The sequence below is a fragment of the Salvelinus alpinus genome, chromosome 37 (assembly GCF_045679555.1).
Source record: "Salvelinus alpinus chromosome 37, SLU_Salpinus.1, whole genome shotgun sequence".
NCBI classification, from domain to species: Eukaryota; Metazoa; Chordata; class Actinopteri; order Salmoniformes; family Salmonidae; genus Salvelinus; species Salvelinus alpinus.
The window spans coordinates 15,303,565-15,321,960 of record NC_092122.1 but is presented as its reverse complement, the minus strand read 5'-3'; positions in this window follow the sequence as shown (position 1 = coordinate 15,321,960).

Below are 18,396 nucleotides of genomic sequence, written 5' to 3'. Positions count from 1 at the left end.
TAAGGTAGGTGGGGTTTGGACTAGCCAGTATAATAAGGTAGGTGGGGGTTGGACTAGCCAGTTTAATAAGGTAGTGGGGGTTGGACTAGCCAGTATAATAAGGTAGGTTGGGTTTGGACTAGCCAGTATAATAAGGTAGGTGGGGGTTGGACTAGCCAGTTTAATAAGGTAGTGGGGGTTGGACTAGCCAGTATAATAAGGTAGGTGGGGTTTGGACTAGCCAGTATAATAAGGTAGGTGGGGGTTGGACTAGCCAGTATAATAAGGTAGGTGGGGGTTGGACTAGCCAGTATAATAAGGTAGGTGGGGTTTGGACTAGCCAGTATAATAAGGTAGGTGGGGGTTGGACTAGCCAGTATAATAAGGTAGGTGGGGGTTGGACTAGCCAGTATAATAAGGTAGGTGGGGTTTGGACTAGCCAGTATAATAAGGTAGGTGGGGGTTGGACTAGCCAGTATAATAAGGTAGGTGGGGTTTGGACTAGCCAGTATAATAAGGTAGGTGGGGGTTGGACTAGCCAGTATAATAAGGTAGGTGGGGGTTGGACTAGCCACTATAATAAGGTAGGTGGGGGTTGGACTAGCCAGTATAATAAGGTAGGTGGGGGTTGGACTAGCCACTATAATAAGGTAGGTGGGGGTTGGACTAGCCAGTATAATAAGGTAGGTGGGGTTTGGACTAGCCAGTATAATAAGGTAGGTGGGGGTTGGACTAGCCAGTATAATAAGGTAGGTGGGGGTTGGACTAGCCAGTATAATAAGGTAGGTGGGGTTTGGACTAGCCAGTATAATAAGGTAGTGGGGTTTGTACTAGCCAGTATAATAAGGTAGTGGGGTTTGTACTAGCCAGTATAATAAGGTAGTGGGGGTTGGACTAGCCAGTATAATAAGGTAGGTGGGGTTTGTACTAGCCAGTATAATAAGGTAGGTGGGGTTTGGTCTAGCCAGTATAATAAGGTAGGTGGGGTTTGGACTAGCCAGTATAATAAGGTAGGTGGGGGTTGGACTAGCCAGTATAATAAGGTAGGTGGGGTTTGGACTAGCCAGTATAATAAGGTAGGTGGGAGTTGGACTAGCCAGTATAATAAGGTAGGTGGGGGTTGGACTAGCCAGTATAATAAGGTAGGTGGGGTTTGGACTAGCCAGTATAATAAGGTAGGTGGGGTTTGGACTAGCCAGTATAATAAGGTAGGTGGGGTTTGGACTAGCCAGTATAATAAGGTAGGTGGGGTTTGGACTAGCCAGTATAATAAGGTAGGTGGGGTTTGGACTAGCCAGTATAATAAGGTAGGTGGGGTTTGGACTAGCCAGTATAATAAGGTGGGTGTGGGTTGGACTAGCCAGTATAATAAGGTAGGTCTGGGTTGGACTAGCCAGTTTAATAAGGACGATGGGGTTTGGACTAGCCAGTATAATAAGGTAGGTGTGGGTTGGACTAGCCAGTTTAATAAGGACGATGGGGGTTGGACGAGCCAGTAGAAGAAGGTAGTGGGGGTTGGACTAGCCAGTTTAATAAGGACGATGGGGTTTGGACTAGCCAGTATAATAAGGTAGGTGTGGGTTGGACTAGCCAGTTTAATAAGGACGATGGGGGTTGGACTAGCCAGTATAATAAGGTAGTGGGGGTTGGACTAGCCAGTTTAATAAGGACGATGGGGTTTGGACTAGCCAGTATAATAAGGTAGGTGTGGGTTGGACTAGCCAGTTTAATAAGGACGATGGGGGTTGGACTAGCCAGTATAATAAGGTAGTGGGGGTTGGACTAGCCAGTTTAATAAGGACGATGGGGTTTGGACTAGCCAGTATAATAAGGTAGTGGGGGTTGGACTAGCCAGTTTAATAAGGACGATGGGGTTTGGACTAGCCAGTATAATAAGGTAGTGGGGGTTGGACTAGCCAGTTTAATAAGGACGATGGGGTTTGGACTAGCCAGTATAATAAGGTAGGTGGGTTTTGGACTAGCCAGTATAATAAGGTAGGTGGGGTTTGGACTAGCCAGTATTATAAGGTAGGTGGGGGTTGGACTAGTCAGTATAATAAGGTAGGTGTGGGTTGGACTAGCCAGTTTAATAAGGACGATGGGGGTTGGACTAGCCAGTATAATAAGGTAGTGGGGGTTGGACTAGCCAGTTTAATAAGGACGATGGGGTTTGGACTAGCCAGTATAATAAGGTAGTGGGGGTTGGACTAGCCAGTTTAATAAGGACGATGGGGTTTGGACTAGCCAGTATAATAAGGTAGGTGGGGTTTGGACTAGCCAGTATAATAAGGTAGGTGGGGTTTGTACTAGCCAGTATAATAAGGTAGGTGGGGGTTGGACTAGCCAGTATAATAAGGTAGGTGGGGTTTGGACTAGCCAGTATAATAAGGTAGGTGGGGGTTGGACTAGCCAGTATAATAAGGACGATGGGGTTTGGACTAGCCAATATAATAAGGTAGGTGGGGTATGGACTAGCCAGTATAATAAGGTAGGTGGGGTTTGGACTAGCCAGTATAATAAGGTAGGTGGGGTTTGGACTAGCCAGTATAATAAGGTAGGTGGGGGTTGGACTAGCCAGTATAATAAGGTAGGTGGGGTTTGGACTAGCCAGTATAATAAGGTAGGTGGGGTTTGGACTAGACAGTATAATAAGGTAGGTGGGAGTTGGACTAGCCAGTATAATAAGGTAGGTGGGGGTTGGACTAGCCAGTATAATAAGGTAGGTGGGGTTTGGACTAGCCAGTATAATAAGGTAGGTGGGGTTTGGACTAGCCAGTATAATAAGGTAGGTGGGGTTTGGACTAGCCAGTATAATAAGGTAGGTGGGGTTTGGACTAGCCAGTATAATAAGGTAGGTGGGGTTTGGACTAGCCAGTATAATAAGGTAGGTGGGGTTTGGACTAGCCAGTATAATAAGGTAGGTGGGGTTTGGACTAGCCAGTATAATAAGGTAGGTGGGGTTTGGACTAGCCAGTATAATAAGGTAGGTGGGGGTTGGACTAGCCAGTATAATAAGGTAGGTGGGGGTTGGACTAGCCAGTATAATAAGGTAGGTGGGGTTTGGACTAGCCAGTATAATAAGGTAGGTGGGGGTTGGACTAGCCAGTATAATAAGGTAGGTGGGGTTTGGACTAGCCAGTATAATAAGGTAGGTGGGGGTTGGACTAGCCAGTATAATAAGGTAGGTGGGGTTTGGACTAGCCAGTATAATAAGGTAGGTGGGGGTTGGACTAGCCAGTATAATAAGGTAGGTGGGGTTTGGACTAGCCAGTATAATAAGGTAGGTGGGGGTTGGACTAGTCAGTATAATAAGGTAGGTGGGGTTTGGACTAGCCAGTATAATAAGGTAGGTGGGGGTTGTACTAGCCAGTATAATAAGGTAGGTGGGGGTTGGACTAGCCAGTATAATAAGGTAGGTGGGGTTTGGACTAGCCAGTATAATAAGGTAGGTGGGGGTTGGACTAGCCAGTATAATAAGGTAGGTGGGGGTTGGACTAGCCAGTATAATAAGGTAGGTGGGGGTTGGACTAGCCAGTATAATAAGGTAGGTGGGGGTTGGACTAGCCAGTATAATAAGGTAGGTGGGGGTTGAACTAGCCAGTATAATAAGGTAGGTGGGGGTTGGACTAGCCAGTATAATAAGGTAGGTGGGGGTTGGACTAGTCAGTATAATAAGGTAGGTGGGGTTTGGACTAGCCAGTATAATAAGGTAGGTGGGGTTTGGACTAGCCAGTATAATAAGGTAGGTGGGGGTTGGACTAGCCAGTATAATAAGGTAGGTGGGGTTTGGACTAGCCAGTATAATAAGGTAGGTGGGGTTTGGACAAGCCAGTATAATAAGGTAGGTGGGGGTTGGACTAGCCAGTATAATAAGGTAGGTGGGGTTTGGACTAGCCAGTATAATAAGGTAGGTGGGGGTTGGACTAGCCAGTATAATAAGGTAGGTGGGGTTTGGACTAGCCAGTATAATAAGGTAGGTGGGGTTTGGACTAGCCAGTATAATAAGGTAGGTGGGGTTTGGACTAGCCAGTATAATAAGGTAGGTGGGGTTTGGACTAGCCAGTATAATAAGGTAGGTGGGGTTTGGACTAGCCAGTATAATAAGGTAGGTGGGGGTTGGACTAGCCAGTTTAATAAGGTAGGTGGGGTTTGGACTAGCCAGTATAATAAGGTAGGTGGGGGTTGGACTAGCCAGTATAATAAGGTAGGTGGGGTTTGGACTAGCCAGTATAATAAGGTAGGTGGGGTTTGGACTAGCCAGTATAATAAGGTAGGTGGGGTTTGGACTAGCCAGTATAATAAGGTAGGTGGGGGTTGGACTAGCCAGTTTAATAAGGTAGTGGGGGTTGGACTAGCCAGTATAATAAGGTAGGTTGGGTTTGGACTAGCCAGTATAATAAGGTAGGTGGGGGTTGGACTAGCCAGTTTAATAAGGTAGTGGGGGTTGGACTAGCCAGTATAATAAGGTAGGTGGGGTTTGGACTAGCCAGTATAATAAGGTAGGTGGGGGTTGGACTAGCCAGTATAATAAGGTAGGTGGGGGTTGGACTAGCCAGTATAATAAGGTAGGTGGGGTTTGGACTAGCCAGTATAATAAGGTAGGTGGGGGTTGGACTAGCCAGTATAATAAGGTAGGTGGGGGTTGGACTAGCCAGTATAATAAGGTAGGTGGGGTTTGGACTAGCCAGTATAATAAGGTAGGTGGGGGTTGGACTAGCCAGTATAATAAGGTAGGTGGGGGTTGGACTAGCCAGTTTAATAAGGTAGTGGGGGTTGGACTAGCCAGTATAATAAGGTAGGTGGGGTTTGGACTAGCCAGTATAATAAGGTAGGTGGGGGTTGGACTAGCCAGTATAATAAGGTAGGTGGGGGTTGGACTAGCCAGTATAATAAGGTAGGTGGGGTTTGGACTAGCCAGTATAATAAGGTAGGTGGGGGTTGGACTAGCCAGTATAATAAGGTAGGTGGGGGTTGGACTAGCCAGTATAATAAGGTAGGTGGGGGTTGAACTAGCCAGTATAATAAGGTAGGTGGGGGTTGGACTAGCCAGTATAATAAGGTAGGTGGGGGTTGGACTAGTCAGTATAATAAGGTAGGTGGGGTTTGGACTAGCCAGTATAATAAGGTAGGTGGGGTTTGGACTAGCCAGTATAATAAGGTAGGTGGGGGTTGGACTAGCCAGTATAATAAGGTAGGTGGGGTTTGGACTAGCCAGTATAATAAGGTAGGTGGGGTTTGGACAAGCCAGTATAATAAGGTAGGTGGGGGTTGGACTAGCCAGTATAATAAGGTAGGTGGGGTTTGGACTAGCCAGTATAATAAGGTAGGTGGGGGTTGGACTAGCCAGTATAATAAGGTAGGTGGGGTTTGGACTAGCCAGTATAATAAGGTAGGTGGGGTTTGGACTAGCCAGTATAATAAGGTAGGTGGGGTTTGGACTAGCCAGTATAATAAGGTAGGTGGGGTTTGGACTAGCCAGTATAATAAGGTAGGTGGGGTTTGGACTAGCCAGTATAATAAGGTAGGTGGGGGTTGGACTAGCCAGTTTAATAAGGTAGGTGGGGTTTGGACTAGCCAGTATAATAAGGTAGGTGGGGGTTGGACTAGCCAGTATAATAAGGTAGGTGGGGTTTGGACTAGCCAGTATAATAAGGTAGGTGGGGTTTGGACTAGCCAGTATAATAAGGTAGGTGGGGTTTGGACTAGCCAGTATAATAAGGTAGGTGGGGGTTGGACTAGCCAGTTTAATAAGGTAGTGGGGGTTGGACTAGCCAGTATAATAAGGTAGGTTGGGTTTGGACTAGCCAGTATAATAAGGTAGGTGGGGGTTGGACTAGCCAGTTTAATAAGGTAGTGGGGGTTGGACTAGCCAGTATAATAAGGTAGGTGGGGTTTGGACTAGCCAGTATAATAAGGTAGGTGGGGGTTGGACTAGCCAGTATAATAAGGTAGGTGGGGGTTGGACTAGCCAGTATAATAAGGTAGGTGGGGTTTGGACTAGCCAGTATAATAAGGTAGGTGGGGGTTGGACTAGCCAGTATAATAAGGTAGGTGGGGGTTGGACTAGCCAGTATAATAAGGTAGGTGGGGTTTGGACTAGCCAGTATAATAAGGTAGGTGGGGGTTGGACTAGCCAGTATAATAAGGTAGGTGGGGTTTGGACTAGCCAGTATAATAAGGTAGGTGGGGGTTGGACTAGCCAGTATAATAAGGTAGGTGGGGGTTGGACTAGCCAGTATAATAAGGTAGGTGGGGGTTGGACTAGCCAGTATAATAAGGTAGGTGGGGGTTGGACTAGCCAGTATAATAAGGTAGGTGGGGGTTGGACTAGCCAGTATAATAAGGTAGGTGGGGGTTGGACTAGCCAGTATAATAAGGTAGGTGGGGTTTGGACTAGCCAGTATAATAAGGTAGGTGGGGGTTGGACTAGCCAGTATAATAAGGTAGGTGGGGTTTGGACTAGCCAGTATAATAAGGTAGGTGGGGGTTGGACTAGCCAGTATAATAAGGTAGGTGGGGGTTGGACTAGCCAGTATAATAAGGTAGGTGGGGGTTGGACTAGCCAGTATAATAAGGTAGGTGGGGGTTGGACTAGCCAGTATAATAAGGTAGGTGGGGGTTGGACTAGCCAGTATAATAAGGTAGGTGGGGGTTGGACTAGCCAGTATAATAAGGTAGGTGGGGGTTGGACTAGCCAGTATAATAAGGTAGGTGGGGGTTGGACTAGCCAGTATAATAAGGTAGGTGGGGGTTGGACTAGCCAGTATAATAAGGTAGGTGGGGGTTGGACTAGCCAGTATAATAAGGTAGGTGGGGGTTGGACTAGCCAGTATAATAAGGTAGGTGGGGGTTGGACTAGCCAGTATAATAAGGTAGGTGGGGGTTGGACTAGCCAGTATAATAAGGTAGGTGGGGGTTGGACTAGCCAGTATAATAAGGTAGGTGGGGGTTGGACTAGCCAGTATAATAAGGTAGGTGGGGGTTGGACTAGCCAGTATAATAAGGTAGGTGGGGGTTGGACTAGCCAGTATAATAAGGTAGGTGGGGGTTGGACTAGCCAGTATAATAAGGTAGGTGGGGGTTGGACTAGCCAGTATAATAAGGTAGGTGGGGGTTGGACTAGCCAGTATAATAAGGTAGGTGGGGTTTGGACTAGCCAGTATAATAAGGTAGGTGGGGGTTGGACTAGCCAGTATAATAAGGTAGGTGGGGGTTGGACTAGCCAGTAAATAATAAGGTAGGTGGGGGGTTGGACTAGCCAGTATAATAAGGTAGGTGGGGGTTGGACTAGCCAGTATAATAAGGTAGGTGGGGGTTGGACTAGCCAGTATAATAAGGTAGGTGGGGGTTGGACTAGCCAGTATAATAAGGTAGGTGGGGGTTGGACTAGCCAGTATAATAAGGTAGGTGGGGTTTGGACTAGCCAGTATAATAAGGTAGGTGGGGGTTGGACTAGCCAGTATAATAAGGTAGGTGGGGGTTGGACTAGCCAGTATAATAAGGTAGGTGGGGGTTGGACTAGCCAGTATAATAAGGTAGGTGGGGTTTGGACTAGCCAGTATAATAAGGTAGGTGGGGGTTGGACTAGCCAGTATAATAAGGTAGGTGGGGGTTGGACTAGCCAGTATAATAAGGTAGGTGGGGGTTGGACTAGCCAGTATAATAAGGTAGGTGGGGGTTTGACTAGCCAGTATAATAAGGTAGGTGGGGTTTGGACTAGCCAGTATAATAAGGTAGGTGGGGGTTGGACTAGCCAGTATAATAAGGTAGGTGGGGGTTGGACTAGCCAGTATAATAAGGTAGGTGGGGTTTGGACTAGCCAGTATAATAAGGTAGGTGGGGGTTGGACTAGCCAGTATAATAAGGTAGGTGGGGGTTGGACTAGCCAGTATAATAAGGTAGGTGGGGTTTGGACTAGCCAGTATAATAAGGTAGGTGGGGGTTGGACTAGCCAGTATAATAAGGTAGGTGGGGGTTGGACTAGCCAGTATAATAAGGTAGGTGGGGGTTGGACTAGCCAGTATAATAAGGTAGGTGGGGTTTGGACTAGCCAGTATAATAAGGTAGGTGGGGGTTGGACTAGCCAGTATAATAAGGTAGGTGGGGGTTGGACTAGCCAGTATAATAAGGTAGGTGGGGTTTGGACTAGCCAGTATAATAAGGTAGTGGGGTTTGTACTAGCCAGTATAATAAGGTAGTGGGGTTTGTACTAGCCAGTATAATAAGGTAGTGGGGGTTGGACTAGCCAGTATAATAAGGTAGGTGGGGTTTGTACTAGCCAGTATAATAAGGTAGGTGGGGTTTGGTCTGGCCAGTATAATAAGGTAGGTGGGGTTTGGACTAGCCAGTATAATAAGGTAGGTGGGGTTTGGACTAGCCAGTATAATAAGGTAGGTGGGGGTTGGACTAGCCAGTATAATAAGGTAGGTGGGGGTTGGACTAGCCAGTATAATAAGGTAGGTGGGGTTTGGACTAGCCAGTATAATAAGGTAGTGGGGTTTGTACTAGCCAGTATAATAAGGTAGTGGGGTTTGTACTAGCCAGTATAATAAGGTAGTGGGGGTTGGACTAGCCAGTATAATAAGGTAGGTGGGGTTTGTACTAGCCAGTATAATAAGGTAGGTGGGGTTTGGTCTAGCCAGTATAATAAGGTAGGTGGGGTTTGGACTAGCCAGTATAATAAGGTAGGTGGGGGTTGGACTAGCCAGTATAATAAGGTAGGTGGGGTTTGGACTAGCCAGTATAATAAGGTAGGTGGGGGTTGGACTAGCCAGTATAATAAGGTAGGTGGGGGTTGGACTAGCCAGTATAATAAGGTAGGTGGGGTTTGGACTAGCCAGTATAATAAGGTAGGTGGGGTTTGGACTAGCCAGTATAATAAGGTGGGTGTGGGTTGGACTAGCCAGTATAATAAGGTAGGTGTGGGTTGGACTAGCCAGTTTAATAAGGACGATGGGGGTTGGACTAGCCAGTATAATAAGGTAGGTGTGGGTTGGACTAGACAGTTTAATAAGGACGATGGGGGTTGGACTAGCCAGTATAATAAGGTAGTGGGGGTTGGACTAGCCAGTTTAATAAGGACGATGGGGTTTGGACTAGCCAGTATAATAAGGTAGGTGTGGGTTGGACTAGCCAGTTTAATAAGGACGATGGGGGTTGGACTAGCCAGTATAATAAGGTAGTGGGGGTTGGACTAGCCAGTTTAATAAGGACGATGGGGTTTGGACTAGCCAGTATAATAAGGTAGGTGTGGGTTGGACTAGCCAGTTTAATAAGGACGATGGGGGTTGGACTAGCCAGTATAATAAGGTAGTGGGGGTTGGACTAGCCAGTTTAATAAGGACGATGGGGTTTGGACTAGCCAGTATAATAAGGTAGTGGGGGTTGGACTAGCCAGTTTAATAAGGACGATGGGGTTTGGACTAGCCAGTCTAATAAGGTAGTGGGGGTTGGACTAGCCAGTTTAATAAGGACGATGGGGTTTGGACTAGCCAGTATAATAAGGTAGGTGGGGTTTGGACTAGCCAGTATAATAAGGTAGGTGGGGTTTGGACTAGCCAGTATTATAAGGTAGGTGGGGGTTGGACTAGTCAGTATAATAAGGTAGGTGTGGGTTGGACTAGCCAGTTTAATAAGGACGATGGGGGTTGGACTAGCCAGTATAATAAGGTAGTGGGGGTTGGACTAGCCAGTTTAATAAGGACGATGGGGTTTGGACTAGCCAGTATAATAAGGTAGTGGGGGTTGGACTAGCCAGTTTAATAAGGACGATGGGGTTTGGACTAGCCAGTATAATAAGGTAGGTGGGGTTTGGACTAGCCAGTATAATAAGGTAGGTGGGGTTTGTACTAGCCAGTATGATAAGGTAGGTGGGGGTTGGACTAGCCAGTATAATAAGGTAGGTGGGGTTTGGACTAGCCAGTATAATAAGGTAGGTGGGGGTTGGACTAGCCAGTATAATAAGGACGATGGGGTTTGGACTAGCCAGTATAATAAGGTAGGTGGGGTATGGACTAGCCAGTATAATAAGGTAGGTGGGGTTTGGACTAGCCAGTATAATAAGGTAGGTGGGGTTTGGACTAGCCAGTATAATAAGGTAGGTGGGGGTTGGACTAGCCAGTATAATAAGGTAGGTGGGGTTTGGACTAGCCAGTATAATAAGGTAGGTGGGGTTTGGACTAGCCAGTATAATAAGGTAGGTGGGAGTTGGACTAGCCAGTATAATAAGGTAGGTGGGGGTTGGACTAGCCAGTATAATAAGGTAGGTGGGGTTTGGACTAGCCAGTATAATAAGGTAGGTGGGGTTTGGACTAGCCAGTATAATAAGGTAGGTGGGGTTTGGACTAGCCAGTATAATAAGGTAGGTGGGGTTTGGACTAGCCAGTATAATAAGGTAGGTGGGGTTTGGACTAGCCAGTATAATAAGGTAGGTGGGGTTTGGACTAGCCAGTATAATAAGGTAGGTGGGGTTTGGACTAGCCAGTATAATAAGGTAGGTGGGGTTTGGACTAGCCAGTATAATAAGGTAGGTGGGGGTTGGACTAGCCAGTATAATAAGGTAGGTGGGGGTTGGACTAGCCAGTACAATAAGGTAGGTGGGGTTTGGACTAGCCAGTATGATAAGGTAGGTGGGGGTTGGACTAGCCAGTATAATAAGGTAGGTGGGGTTTGGACTAGCCAGTATAATAAGGTAGGTGGGGGTTGGACTAGCCAGTATAATAAGGTAGGTGGGGGTTTGGACTAGCCAGTATAATAAGGTAGGTGGGGTTTGGACTAGCCAGTATAATAAGGTAGGTGGGGTTTGGACTAGCCAGTATAATAAGGTAGGTGGGGTTTGGACTAGCCAGTATAATAAGGTAGGTGGGGTTTGGACTAGCCAGTATAATAAGGTAGGTGGGGTTTGGACTAGCCAGTATAATAAGGTAGGTGGGGTTTGGACTAGCCAGTATAATAAGGTAGGTGGGGTTTGGACTAGCCAGTATAATAAGGTAGGTGGGGGTTGGACTAGCCAGTATAATAAGGTAGGTGGGGTTTGGACTAGCCAGTATAATAAGGTAGGTGGGGGTTGGACTAGCCAGTATAATAAGGTAGGTGGGGTTTGGACTAGCCAGTATAATAAGGTAGGTGGGGGTTGGACTAGCCAGTATAATAAGGTAGGTGGGGTTTGGACTAGCCAGTATAATAAGGTAGGTGGGGGTTGTACTAGCCAGTATAATAAGGTAGGTGGGGGTTGGACTAGCCAGTATAATAAGGTAGGTGGGGGTTGGACTAGCCAGTATAATAAGGTAGGTGGGGGTTGGACTAGCCAGTATAATAAGGTAGGTGGGGGTTGGACTAGCCAGTATAATAAGGTAGGTGGGGGTTGGACTAGCCAGTATAATAAGGTAGGTGGGGGTTGGACTAGCCAGTACAATAAGGTAGGTGGGGTTTGGACTAGCCAGTATGATAAGGTAGGTGGGGGTTGGACTAGCCAGTATAATAAGGTAGGTGGGGTTTGGACTAGCCAGTATAATAAGGTAGGTGGGGGTTGGACTAGCCAGTATAATAAGGTAGGTGGGGGTTTGGACTAGCCAGTATAATAAGGTAGGTGGGGTTTGGACTAGCCAGTATAATAAGGTAGGTGGGGTTTGGACTAGCCAGTATAATAAGGTAGGTGGGGTTTGGACTAGCCAGTATAATAAGGTAGGTGGGGTTTGGACTAGCCAGTATAATAAGGTAGGTGGGGTTTGGACTAGCCAGTATAATAAGGTAGGTGGGGTTTGGACTAGCCAGTATAATAAGGTAGGTGGGGTTTGGACTAGCCAGTATAATAAGGTAGGTGGGGGTTGGACTAGCCAGTATAATAAGGTAGGTGGGGTTTGGACTAGCCAGTATAATAAGGTAGGTGGGGGTTGGACTAGCCAGTATAATAAGGTAGGTGGGGTTTGGACTAGCCAGTATAATAAGGTAGGTGGGGGTTGGACTAGCCAGTATAATAAGGTAGGTGGGGTTTGGACTAGCCAGTATAATAAGGTAGGTGGGGGTTGTACTAGCCAGTATAATAAGGTAGGTGGGGGTTGGACTAGCCAGTATAATAAGGTAGGTGGGGGTTGGACTAGCCAGTATAATAAGGTAGGTGGGGGTTGGACTAGCCAGTATAATAAGGTAGGTGGGGGTTGGACTAGCCAGTATAATAAGGTAGGTGGGGTTTGGACTAGCCAGTATAATAAGGTCGGTGGGGTATGGACTAGCCAGTATAATAAGGTCGGTGGGGTTTGGACTAGCCAGTATAATAAGGTAGGTGGGGGTTGGACTAGCCAGTATAATAAGGTAGGTGGGGTTTGGACTAGCCAGTATAATAAGGTCGGTGGGGTTTGGACTAGCCAGTATAATAAGGTAGGTGGGGGTTGGACTAGCCAGTATAATAAGGTAGGTGGGGGTTGGACTAGCCAGTATAATAAGGTAGGTGGGGTTTGGACTAGCCAGTATAATAAGGTTGGTGGGGTTTGGACTAGCCAGTATAATAAGGTAGGTGGGTGTTGGACTAGCCAGTATAATAAGGTAGGTGGGGGTTGGACTAGCCAGTATAATAAGGTAGGTGGGGGTTGGACTAGCCAGTATAATAAGGTCGGTGGGGTTTGGACTAGCCAGTATAATAAGGTAGGTGGGGGTTGGACTAGCCAGTATAATAAGGTAGGTGGGGTTTGGACTAGCCAGTATAATAAGGTAGGTGGGTGTTGGACTAGCCAGTATAATAAGGTAGGTGGGGGTTGGACTAGCCAGTATAATAAGGTAGGTGGGGGTTGGACTAGCCAATATAATAAGGTAGGTGGGGGTTGGACTAGCCAGTATAATAAGGTAGGTGGGGGTTGGACTAGCCAGTATAATAAGGTAGGTGGGGGTTGGACTAGCCAGTATAATAAGGTCGGTGGGGTTTGGACTAGCCAGTATAATAAGGTAGGTGGGGGTTGGACTAGCCAGTATAATAAGGTAGGTGGGGGTTGGACTAGCCAGTATAATAAGGTAGGTGGGGGTTGGACTAGCCAGTATAATAAGGTAGGTGGGGGTTGGACTAGCCAGTATAATAAGGTAGGTGGGGGTTGGACTAGCCAGTATAATAAGGTAGGTGGGGGTTGGACTAGCCAGTATAATAAGGTAGGTGGGGGTTGGACTAGCCAGTATAATAAGGTAGGTGGGGGTTGGACTAGCCAGTATAATAAGGTAGGTGGGGGTTGGACTAGCCAGTATAATAAGGTAGGTGGGGGTTGGACTAGCCAGTATAATAAGGTAGGTGGGGTTTGGACTAGCCAGTATAATAAGGTAGGTGGGGGTTGGACTAGCCAGTATAATAAGGTAGGTGGGGTTGGACTAGCCAGTATAATAAGGTAGGTGGGGGTTGGACTAGCCAGTATAATAAGGTAGGTGGGGTTTGGACTAGCCAGTATAATAAGGTAGGTGGGGTTTGGACTAGCCAGTATAATAAGGTAGGTGGGGGTTGGACTAGCCAGTATAATAAGGTAGGTGGGGGTTGGACTAGCCAGTATAATAAGGTAGGTGGGGGTTGGACTAGCCAGTATAATAAGGTAGGTGGGGTTTGGACTAGCCAGTATAATAAGGTAGGTGGGGGTTGGACTAGCCAGTATAATAAGGTAGGTGGGGGTTGGACTAGCCAGTATAATAAGGTAGGTGGGGGTTGGACTAGCCAGTATAATAAGGTAGGTGGGGGTTGGACTAGCCAGTATAATAAGGTAGGTGGGGTTTGGACTAGCCAGTATAATAAGGTAGGTGGGGTTTGGACTAGCCAGTATAATAAGGTAGGTGGGGTTTGTACTAGCCAGTATAATAAGGTAGTGGGGGTTGGACTAGCCAGTATAATAAGGTAGGTGGGGGTTGGACTAGCCAGTATAATAAGTTAGGTGGGGTTTGGACTAGCCAGTATAATAAGGTAGGTGGGGTTTGGACTAGCCAGTATAATAAGGTAGGTGGGGGTTGGACTAGCCAGTATAATAAGGTAGTGGGGGTTGGACTAGCCAGTATAATAAGGTAGGTGGGGGTTGGACTAGCCAGTATAATAAGGTCGGTGGGGTTTGGACTAGCCAGTATAATAAGGTCGGTGGGGTTTGGACTAGCCAGTATAATAAGGTCGGTGGGGTTTGGACTAGCCAGTATAATAAGGTAGGTGGGGGTTGGACTAGCCAGTATAATAACGTAGGTGGGGGTTGGACTAGCCAGTATAATAAGGTAGGTGGGGGTTGGACTAGCCAGTATAATAAGGTAGGTGGGGGTTGGACTAGCCAGTATAATAAGGTAGGTGGGGGTTGGACTAGCCAGTATAATAAGGTAGGTGGAGTTTGGACTAGCCAGTATAATAAGGTAGGTGGGGGTTGGACTAGCCAGTATAATAAGGTAGGTGGGGGTTGGACTAGCCAGTATAATAAGGTAGGTGGGGTTTGGACTAGCCAGTATAATAAGGTAGGTGGGGTTTGGACTAGCCAGTATAATAAGGTAGGTGGGGGTTGGACTAGCCAGTATAATAAGGTAGGTGGGGGTTGGACTAGCCAGTATAATAAGGTAGGTGGGGGTTGGACTAGCCAGTATAATAAGGTAGGTGGGGGTTGGACTAGCCAGTATAATAAGGTAGGTGGGGGTTGGACTAGCCAGTATAATAAGGTAGGTGGGGTTTGGACTAGCCAGTATAATAAGGTAGGTGGGGTTTGGACTAGCCAGTATAATAAGGTAGGTGGGGTTTGTACTAGCCAGTATAATAAGGTAGTGGGGGTTGGACTAGGCAGTATAATAAGGTAGGTGGGGGTTGGACTAGCCAGTATAATAAGGTAGGTGGGGTTTGGACTAGCCAGTATAATAAGGTAGGTGGGGTTTGGACTAGCCAGTATAATAAGGTAGGTGGGGGTTGGACTAGCCAGTATAATAAGGTAGTGGGGGTTGGACTAGCCAGTATAATAAGGTAGGTGGGGGTTGGACTAGCCAGTATAATAAGGTAGGTGGGGTTTGGACTAGCCAGTATAATAAGGTCGGTGGGGTTTGGACTAGCCAGTATAATAAGGTCGGTGGGGTTTGGACTAGCCAGTATAATAAGGTAGGTGGGGGTTGGACTAGCCAGTATAATGAGGTAGTGGGGGTTGGACTAGCCAGTATAATAAGGTAGGTGGGGGTTGGACTAGCCAGTACAATAAGGTAGTGGGGGTTGGACTAGCCAGTATAATAAGGTAGGTGGGGGTTGGACTAGCCAGTATAATAAGGTAGGTGGGGGTTGGACTAGCCAGTATAATAAGGTAGTGGGGGTTGGACTAGCCAGTATAATAAGGTAGGTGGGGGTTGGACTAGCCAGTATAATAAGGTAGTGGGGGTTGGACTAGCCAGTATAATAAGGTAGGTGGGGGTTGGACTAGACAGTATAATAAGGTAGGTGGGGGTTGGACTAGCCAGTATAATAAGGTAGGTGGGGGTTGGACTAGCCAGTATAATAAGGTAGGTGGGGGTTGGACTAGCCAGTATAATAAGGTAGGTGGGGGTTGGACTAGCCAGTATAATAAGGTAGGTGGGGGTTGGACTAGCCAGTATAATAAGGTAGGTGGGGGTTGGACTAGCCAGTATAATAAGGTAGGTGGGGGTTGGACTAGCCAGTATAATAAGGTAGGTGGGGGTTGGACTAGCCAGTATAATAAGGTAGGTGGGGTTTGGACTAGCCAGTATAATAAGGTAGGTGGGGGTTGGACTAGCCAGTATAATAAGTTAGGTGGGGGTTGGACTAGCCAGTATAATAAGGTAGGTGGGGGTTGGACTAGCCAGTATAATAAGGTAGGTGGGGGTTGGACTAGCCAGTATAATAAGTTAGGTGGGGGTTGGACTAGCCAGTATAATAAGTTAGGTGGGGGTTGGACTAGCCAGTATAATAAGGTAGGTGGGGGTTGGACTAGCCAGTATAATAAGGTAGGTGGGGGTTGGACTAGCCAGTATAATAAGTTAGGTGGGGGTTGGACTAGCCAGTATAATAAGGTAGGTGGGGGGTTGGACTAGCCAGTATAATAAGGTAGGTGGGGGTTGGACTAGCCAGTATAATAAGGTAGGTGGGGGTTGGACTAGCCAGTATAATAAGGTAGGTGGGGTTTGGACTAGCCAGTATAATAAGGTAGGTGGGGGTTGGACTAGCCAGTATAATAAGGTAGGTGGGGGTTGGACTAGCCAGTATAATAAGGTAGGTGGGGGTTGGACTAGCCAGTATAATAAGTTAGGTGGGGGTTGGACTAGCCAGTATAATAAGGTAGTGGGGGTTGGACTAGCCAGTATAATAAGGTAGTGGGGGTTGGACTAGCCAGTATAATAAGGTAGGTGGGGGTTGGACTAGCCAGTATAATAAGTTAGGTGGGGGTTGGACTAGCCAGTATAATAAGTTAGGTGGGGGTTGGACTAGCCAGTATAATAAGGTAGGTGGGGGTTGGACTAGCCAGTATAATAAGTTAGGTGGGGGTTGGACTAGCCAGTATAATAAGGTAGGTGGGGGTTGGACTAGCCACTATAATAAGTTAGGTGGGGTTTGGACTAGCCAGTATAATAAGGTAGGTGGGGGTTGGACTAGCCAGTATAATAAGGTAGGTGGGGGTTGGACTAGCCAGTATAATAAGGTAGGTGGGGGTTGGACTAGCCAGTATAATAAGTTAGGTGGGGGTTGGACTAGCCAGTATAATAAGGTAGTGGGGGTTGGACTAGCCAGTATAATAAGGTAGTGGGGGTTGGACTAGCCAGTATAATAAGGTAGGTGGGGGTTGGACTAGCCAGTATAATAAGTTAGGTGGGGGTTGGACTAGCCAGTATAATAAGTTAGGTGGGGGTTGGACTAGCCAGTATAATAAGGTAGGTGGGGGTTGGACTAGCCAGTATAATAAGTTAGGTGGGGGTTGGACTAGCCAGTATAATAAGGTAGGTGGGGGTTGGACTAGCCACTATAATAAGTTAGGTGGGGGTTGGACTAGCCAGTATAATAAGTTAGGTGGGGGTTGGACTAGCCAGTATAATAAGTTAGGTGGGGGTTGGACTAGCCAGTATAATAAGTTAGGTGGGGGTTGGACTAGCCAGTATAATAAGTTAGGTGGGGGTTGGACTAGCCAGTATAATAAGTTAGGTGGGGGTTGGACTAGCCAGTATAATAAGTTAGGTGGGGGTTGGACTAGCCAGTATAATAAGGTAGGTGGGGGTTGGACTAGCCAGTATAATAAGTTAGGTGGGGGTTGGACTAGCCAGTATAATAAGGTAGGTGGGGGTTGGACTAGCCAGTATAATAAGGTAGGTGGGGGTTGGACTAGCCAGTATAATAAGTTAGGTGGGGGTTGGACTAGCCAGTATAATAAGGTAGGTGGGGGTTGGACTAGCCAGTATAATAAGTTAGGTGGGGGTTGGACTAGCCAGTATAATAAGGTAGGTGGGGGTTGGACTAGCCAGTATAATAAGGTAGGTGGAGTTTGGACTAGCCAGTATAATAAGGTAGGTGGGGGTTGGACTAGCCAGTATAATAAGGTAGGTGGGGGTTGGACTAGCCAGTATAATAAGGTAGGTGGGGGTTGGACTAGCCAGTATAATAAGTTAGGTGGGGGTTGGACTAGCCAGTATAATAAGTGAGGTGGGGGTTGGACTAGCCAGTATAATAAGGTAGGTGGGGGTTGGACTAGCCAGTATAATAAGTTAGGTGGGGGTTGGACTAGCCAGTATAATAAGGTAGGTGGGGGTTGGACTAGCCAGTATAATAAGGTAGGAGGGGGTTGGACTAGCCAGTATAATAAGGTAGGTGGGGGTTGGACTAGCCAGTATAATAAGTTAGGTGGGGGTTGGACTAGCCAGTATAATAAGGTAGGTGGGGGTTGGACTAGCCAGTATAATAAGTTAGGTGGGGGTTGGACTAGCCAGTATAATAAGGTAGGTGGGGGTTGGACTAGCCAGTATAATAAGGTAGGTGGGGGTTGGACTAGCCAGTATAATAAGGTAGGTGGGGGTTGGACTAGCCAGTATAATAAGGTAGGTGGGGTTTGGACTAGCCAGTATAATAAGGTAGGTGGGGGTTGGACTAGCCAGTATAATAAGGTAGGTGGGGGTTGGACTAGCCAGTATAATAAGTTAGGTGGGGGTTGGACTAGCCAGTATAATAAGGTAGGTGGGGGTTGGACTAGCCAGTATAATAAGGTAGGTGGGGTTTGGACTAGCCAGTATAATAAGGTAGGTGGGGGTTGGACTAGCCAGTATAATAAGTTAGGTGGGGGTTGGACTAGCCAGTATAATAAGTTAGGTGGGGGTTGGACTAGCCAGTATAATAAGGTAGGTGGGGGTTGGACTAGCCAGTATAATAAGGTAGGTGGGGGTTGGACTAGCCAGTATAATAAGTTAGGTGGGGGTTGGACTAGCCAGTATAATAAGGTAGGTGGGGGTTGG